The sequence below is a fragment of the Rutidosis leptorrhynchoides genome, chromosome 1 (assembly GCF_046630445.1).
Source record: "Rutidosis leptorrhynchoides isolate AG116_Rl617_1_P2 chromosome 1, CSIRO_AGI_Rlap_v1, whole genome shotgun sequence".
Lineage (NCBI taxonomy): Eukaryota > Viridiplantae > Streptophyta > Magnoliopsida > Asterales > Asteraceae > Rutidosis > Rutidosis leptorrhynchoides.
The window spans coordinates 11,019,509-11,027,509 of record NC_092333.1 but is presented as its reverse complement, the minus strand read 5'-3'; the positions used below and the strand labels follow the sequence as shown (position 1 = coordinate 11,027,509).

Below are 8,001 nucleotides of genomic sequence, written 5' to 3'. Positions count from 1 at the left end.
TAAAATGTTCTAACTTAAAATAATATATTTTGACAAACAACGAGCCACTGAGTTATAGAAGCAAATGATCACAACACTCAATTATATAAGGTACATTTGTCATAAAGTAATTTTTCAATAACTAAAACCAAATTTTTATAATGGTATGAGTCATTAAACGTAAAAGGCTAGTTTTCTAAACGTACGAAAGTGCGCTCGAAAAACCGAAAGTGGTACATGAGTCGTGAGACCACGTCCGTGTCATTTTTGTAAAAATTATATTTTTACCATGAGCGTAAATATAATATAATATTTAATTAATTCTAAAGATTAAATATATTATTTATTAAAAGAATATATATTAACTATGTACGTAGTAGTAGTAGTAACTAGAAAAAAATGGACCGCGCGTTGCGGCGGTTACAATTGGGTTGACGTTGGTTTCTATTCGTAATACCTAAGCATGTTATACGCGAAATGGATATTACATTTAGCTCATGAGCAGCCTACGTATTCGATAGCTCCTATATGTACTGTATCTTCATGAATCCTTGAAGATGCCTAAACATTCTATCATCCTTATCTGGTATGACTCTGTAAAATCCTTGATAAGTAGGACCAACAAATTATGATCTGCATGGCATAAACCGCAACAATTATTTGACAAATTTTCGAACTTGTAAGAACTTTAGCTCGAATTTATTTAGTTCAAATCACAAATCCTATCAATATCAAAACATAATCGAAAATATGCATTAAATTTTGAGCATACAAATTGCTATTATGTGACAGTGAACTTCTTCTTATTATGTTATCAACTACATCAAGCTAACAATCATGCCAACCAAATTTCTTTTGCCACTTTCTATATTAGACAATGAAAGATAACCCATTTTACAATCAAATAATTATCCACAAAAGCCTTTCATAAATGTATAATCGCATACCACAATTATTAGTAATCTTAAATCGGTGAGCATAAAAACTTAAAGGCGCAAAGTAACAAAACTAAGGAAAACGAAACATAAAATAGCAACGATGAATATCTCAGTTACCTTAAAAGAGCCTCAAATAACCAAGTAAGCAATACAGATCGGTTGGTACGATGGACTCGTAAGTGGCCCTTAACTGCTCTTATTTAAGATGTACCTGAAAATTGAAAAAAGAAAAACGTATAGTGTAATACTACATTTAACATGAACAACAATGATCACTACTCAGTAGTTATAGATATTATGCAGCACTTGAAAGGTGTCCAATATAATATAACTTGTTATATCATTGTAGGACATGTTCATATTAATCATTTCATACTTTAAATACAAACCAAGCAATTTTAGGCTTTTGTCATAATAGAAACATGCACACAGGCGTACATAAGATTCTTTAACTTCAATATTTTACGATTGTAAATTCAATAATATAACATAACCAATTAACCAAGCAAAGTTTAGATCTTTGGACAAACAAATGTGGCCCTTACACAATTAACAACTAACCACTATAAATACACACACACACACACACACTACTAATCCATTTTAAGATTCCGTAATTGTATATCAAACATAACCTGTTATTATAAACCCGCACACATACAGGTCTTCCAAGGCAAAATTCTACACTTGTGAATACAAATATATAATACGAACAGGTGTGTCCCTAAGTTAATGAGTTTTGCGCAAGCCAGAGTCCATATGTATACAAACATATTAAAATATAGTGAGTCAAATTCAATAAAATAATATATAAAGACAGAAACCGAATATTGATGAAAAAGAAACATATGCATCAACAAAGAGCAACTTGAAAATCTGATGGGTGATTAACGGTCTTCGTAAAGCGTTTGACCTTAAAAACACATTTTGTTGAACAAATACTAACTGGAAACCAACCTTTTTTTAAAAAAAAAAAAACACATTTTGTTCAAGAATACTAATTTTTAATAAGGCCTATTTCTTTAGCTTTGAAATACAGGTCCTGTACTTTGTAACAGTGGGTTCAAAAACTAAGACGGGAATAGATAGGTATCATGCAACAACCAAGTTTTTGTTGAGCAATAACGGAAGCGGTGTGCTTCTTTTCTTGGTAAATTTTTCGCAAAAGAAAAATGATGACTTAGAAAAGGTGGCATTAGAAAAACGACATATTAAATGGTAACAAAACTATGAAACCCCAAAGGCCAAAACCATACACCAAACATGTATAAAGTAGCTATCGAAAGGACTCAACACACATGAGCCAATAGTAGACAACTATCAAAGTAGTTAATTCGCAGCTACCTTTAGATTCAAGCTGAACACGTATACCACAAATGGAAGCCTGCACAAAGTCATTTGATGAAGTACCACAACCTGGAACAATACGTACACACAGTATAAGGATGTAAATCTAAAAGCTTTAAGTAACAGTAGCGACTAAAAGAGTTCAAACAAACAAAAAAGCACAACGGAAACTACCTCCTGCAATCGTCCGATTTCCACTTACCAAAGGGTCAATGGTAGAGGATGCAACAGATGCAACGCGAGCAGAAACATTTGACACACTGTCCGGTAAATTTTGAGAAAAGGATCCAGTGGTACAACTATTATTTCGCATCACACTTCAACTCCAGCAGAGCAACATTCGCTATCACTACTTTTTAACCAAATTTCAGGAAAAAAAAAGAACCAAAGACAAATTATACAATGCAATTGCCATTATAAAACGCACTATTAATAATTAATAATAGTAGAGCAACCAAAGCAACATAAAGAGGATGTGCTACGACAATTAGACCTAAAAAAACTTATTAGAGTGCTAATACCTCAACAAAAACAACCACCAACAAAATTGGTTAACTAAAAGCAGAGTAATATAGTAACTAAAAATGAGCTCATAAATTCACATTTGTACTTACTTTTGGAATACTCAGTGCTTTATCATCTCTCTCAGGCTGCCTTTTCTCATTTTCTGAACCAAAAAAAAAAAAAAAAAGAACATTACAAAACCCTAACTAAACCATAGTCTTGTGATCAACACCTTTGTTGTTCATCACCCACTAAATGTTTATGTCAATGTATGTTATTAACAAAGTAACAAAATAAGAACCAACCGTTATCATCATCTGTATGCTAGGTTCGTGGTCCTCAACCTTTTGCAGACATGTGATCGTCATCCTGCCATCCGATTCGGTTATAAAATATATCTATATCTATATGTAAGGAAAATTATAAAATAGCTAAAACTGAAGAAAAAAGTATATCTTTCAGTCATACTACTTCCAAATATTAATTATATTCAAAAATTGGGATGTATTGTAAAAGCTTAAAAAAGTAAAAATAAATGTAAAGGTTGAAAAAAGCTAAATATTCACAACTTCTTGACTCTCAAATTGAAACTATAAATGAAACTAACTATAAAGCAAATATACAAAATCAAGCAAAAATATAACCCTAAATTTCCTAATTTTAGTCGCTAATCTTAGTTTCTTTACAGCAAAGAATCTGACTCTGTCAAACTTAGAAACGCAAAAGACGGATACGTTAGTGACAGAGATGTTGCGTGTAGCATCAGCAGCGGGAAAGCAACATCGATGACATCTAAACCAAACTGTAGGGAAAAAGTAACCAAAAAACCCTAAATTAAATTTAAGAGGAATACCTTGAAATCGAAAGAAAAGATAACGGCAGCGTTAATGACGGTGGTAGATGCAGCAGCAGCGACAACGGTGGTAGAGCAGCGACAACGAGGTTGGTAAGTGTTGTAGTTGACCTGGTGACGCAGCGACGACGACAACAAACAGAGAAGAAGAAGAAGATGATATGATTTAGGGCATGAATTCCATGTACAGTGGATGTGGATGAAGGATGAAGCTGGTGGCGGTGGTCCAGGAGTTTGAGTTGGGAGAAGTTTTTTGAAAGAAGATTCTAGGGAAATAGAAAGAGCGGGTGGGAGGGTTTTAAGGGGAGGATGGGATGTCGTTTTTAGGGGTTTTGGTAATGAAACGATCAAAAATTTGGTGGCTATTAGTATATAAAGGTTAATAAGTTAAGAATGTCGGCAGTCTTGTTTAAGAGCTTTATGAGCTGGAAATATTACTCATGCAATCGCATGGGTATAACACCCATAAGCCATGAGATTGCATGGAGGGAAGTATCAGACAACATGTATAAATGATCGAGCTCGTTCACTTGTGCACACACAATTACCTTCTATGTCTCTCAATCTCATTTTATATTTATATATATTTTAATTATTATTATTATTATTAATATTAAGATTACTAATAATCTTATTATTATTAGTATTAGTATTATTAAGAGCGATATTATTAGTATTATACATAAAATACTACGACGAGGTTATGAGTGGGTTATTTTCAAAATTAGTTTTATAAGTAGGATAGGGCTAAGGAAATTATTGGTTATAGCTATGGAGGTTATGGGTATGGATCATGGGTATGCTCGTGAGGTCAATTTGGTAGTTATCGTCTCCGTTGCGTCTACGTACCTTTCCTGCAATATTGAATCTCAATACTGATACGTAAGCACTCATATTTTATCTTTTATATATTAATTGTGTATCCATGTCTAGTGCTCGAGTATATATATTTATACATGCTTGTATGCTAAATTTCGTCGCTAAACAGTTTATAATGAATCACGAATTAAATACATATATTACTGGTAAAAGGTATATGATATACATGTTTTTGGAAAGCTGGCGAAAAATCAATGACTTTTCATTTAGAAATCGAGTAATTTCGATGAACGAATTAAAAGATATGGTCAACCGAATTATGATTAATGTTAATTTGGAATTGCTTTTGAATCTGCAATTAATATTTAAACAACTTGTTTGTAAGATTGATAAATTGGATTTTGTCGAATATTACCAACCGAGTAAATGAATCCTTATATAAGGCACGTCTCATTTTGTTGAACTATAGTCAAAATTGACTTTTTGAAACGACTTTGGATAACTTTTATATGTCGATCTCGAGCATTAGGATTGTGATACACTATGACCTGACCTAGCTTGATAGACATTTATTGACCAACATATGTTCTCTAGGTTGAGATCTACGGTTATTTGGTAATCCGAGTTTCAGTCACAATTTGGTGAACGACTTTATATGCTGCTAAGGTGAGTTTTATTTGCTCCCTTTTTAATTGCTTTTGCAATCTATATTTTTGGGCTGAGAATACATGCACTTTATTTTAAACGCAATGGATACAAGTACATACTAAATTCTACACTGAGTTTGAACCGAAAATCCCTTAGCTTTGGTAACTAGTAACTGCCAGTTATAAGAACTGGTGGGCGCGAGTAGTAGTATATGGATCCATAGGGCTTGATATCCCCGTTCGAGCTAGAGCACTAGCCTTTTAACGGACGTATGCTATTTGAGAAGCGTACACGTTGGTTTGCGTGTATTATTAAGATGATTATACAAAGGGTACAAATTATATATACGTTAAGTTTAGTTACCAGGGTGCTCAATCTTGTAGAATGATTTGATAAACGTTTCTGGATGAAACAACTGAAATCTTGTGATCCACCTTTACATACAGATTATACGAAACATTAAAACTATGAACTCACCAACCTTTGTGTTGACACTTGTTAGCATGTTTATTCTCAGGTTCCTAGAAGTCTTCCACTGTTTGATTATATGTTAGACAAGCTATGTGCATGGAGTCTTACATGGCATATTTTTCAAGGAAACGTTGCATTCACCAAATCATCACCATGTATCTTATTTTGACTGCATTGTCAACGGAAGTACTATTATAAACTATTATTTACGGTGATTGTCTATATGTAGAAATTATCAGCTGTCGAAAACCTTTGAATTAAATATTTATTTATGGTGTGTCTTTTCAAAAGAATGCAATGTTTACAAAACGTATCATATAGAGGTCAAATACCTCGCAATGAAATCGATGAATGACGTGTTCATCCATATGGATTTGGAGCGATCGTCACAGTTGGTATCAGAGCTTGAGGTCATAGGGAACCAGAATTTGCATTAGTGTGTTTAACTGGTAATTGTTAGGATGCATTAGTGAGCCTGGACTATGACCGTATCTGTTTTTACCGAGTTTTGCTTACCATTTATCGTCGGAAATTACTTGCTTATCATTCCTAAGTCTAGAAACGTCTTACTGCATTTACTGCATAGATAGTGTACCGACAAAATTCATATCTTAGCATATCTGTTACTGTAAACTTTTCCTGACATATTCCGAAAATTTCTCCGTAATTTACGGGATTTTGGTATTATATATACATATGTAAATTATGCATTGAAGAGTACCAATCTAAATTCTATAATCTATCTTATATCAAAAATCAATTCCCTGATTATACAAGATGGATCACGTATCTAGTTCAAATTCCTTAAATTCCGACAGCTATTCTGATATGGATATTCACCTGAACTCCGAAGACAGTGTAACCGGAATGGATCAACCAATTAGCCATCATCTATTCTGGATGAATTGGGAATGGGTTCGTAGCCTACTTAATCATTGGAGACAAGAAGAAGGCGATCCCTTCCATCCACCACATTGCCCTCTTGGCGAAGAACCTGAAGCACTTACCGGCGAACCTGTTCGTAATACCATTTTCTCTCTCATTTCCAGAGTATCTAGTCATGATTATATACTATCTCACATTCTAAATCTTATTCGTCCGCTCGTCCGAACCGACAATCATCCCGGTGTAGTAGAAGAAGTCAACGAGCTTCGTGCTCGAGTGGTGACTTTAGAGAATATGGTACAAAGGTTACAAGCACTAGCAGCATCACCAGCATCAACAGTACCATCATCATTAACGCCAACAGTATCATTACCACCACCAACAACAACATCCGCATCCCACACCTCAACATCACAATCTGTGCCTCGAACATCAACGTCATACGCACCATAGATACCAAGGAGTACCAACAACAATAACCGATGAAGTATTGATTCATAACTTCATTGGAGAAATATTCTACGGCGATTATGTAATATCTAAAGTTTTAGAGATTATATTCTAGTCCTAAACCAGATGAGATTAATATTATGTTAACTCATTAAATCCATGATTACATCTAAAGAAAATATGTAGGTATATTCTCATAAAGATTGTAATTAAAAATCCTTTTGTACAAACTGTTAATGGTGAGAATATTTTAACGGGTAGGTAATACCCAAGAAATATATAAATTCACAATTAATATGTTACATTCTTCGATTCTGATCAACAAATCATCAACTATACTCACTACTTTCACAACAAGATATATTCTTTCATAGAAATCAAAACAACCATAATCATTCAAATTCAATTACATATTCTGATTTTAACATATCAGAATCCAAGTAGAGATATAACTGATATCATCATTCTTAGATTCCTAAATCTTTCAAAGCTATACTTTGACTTCAAAACTATGCAAGATCCTTTAATGTTGTTAATACCGAAAATAATCTTGCAATTCTTTTCAAGATATCAATTTTCATCACACTTCCATCCAGTCAACTTCGACTTTTCAGATTAACTTTATTGTAACCTTGACATATACGTTCTTGTTACTGGGGAACCTTTCGTGTTCTATCACATTAGCAGTAAATTTACCAACAACTTCATTTATCCTTGATGTTTCGAAAAATCATTATACTCATAGAAACCCTATCATGTACTCATCCACATCTTGTAACAATAATTGCCATATTAACTACCAGGAATTAGCAATCAGTATTTTGAATCTCGCAGCAATTCTACGTCAACAGTTATATATATACATATAATGTCTATCTCCTAGACTTACTTCAAATGTGAAGTTTTTGAAAAACACCCCAAACTGTGAAACTAGTCCTCCGAATTTTGGAAAAACGCTGATGAAGCCGCAAAAAAAAAAAAAAAAAGTAAACGACCTTAATAGTCGAAAGTTGGATGATAAAGAGTAGTGTGTTGGAAAAGCACATAAAAAGAGAAGGTTTGATACTGGAAAACGGATTGAGCAAACTATGAAGAAGGTTGTGGACA

General features: G+C 33.5%; 1 long non-coding RNA gene across 2 annotated transcripts; it reads right to left on the bottom strand.

The window, feature by feature from the left end:
* Positions 1-573: 573 nt before the first annotated feature.
* LOC139856424 (uncharacterized) lies at positions 574-3,167 on the bottom strand. Of its 2 annotated transcripts, none has more exons than XR_011761917.1 (5): positions 3,074-3,167; positions 2,879-2,931; positions 2,262-2,616; positions 1,035-1,128; positions 574-612 (listed from the first exon to the last, which is right to left on the bottom strand). It is a non-coding gene; the product is annotated as an uncharacterized lncRNA (long non-coding RNA). The 2 variants fall into 2 exon arrangements; XR_011761911.1 differs by having other exon boundaries at positions 2,262-2,613.
* Between the last annotated feature and the right edge of the window lie 4,834 nt (positions 3,168-8,001).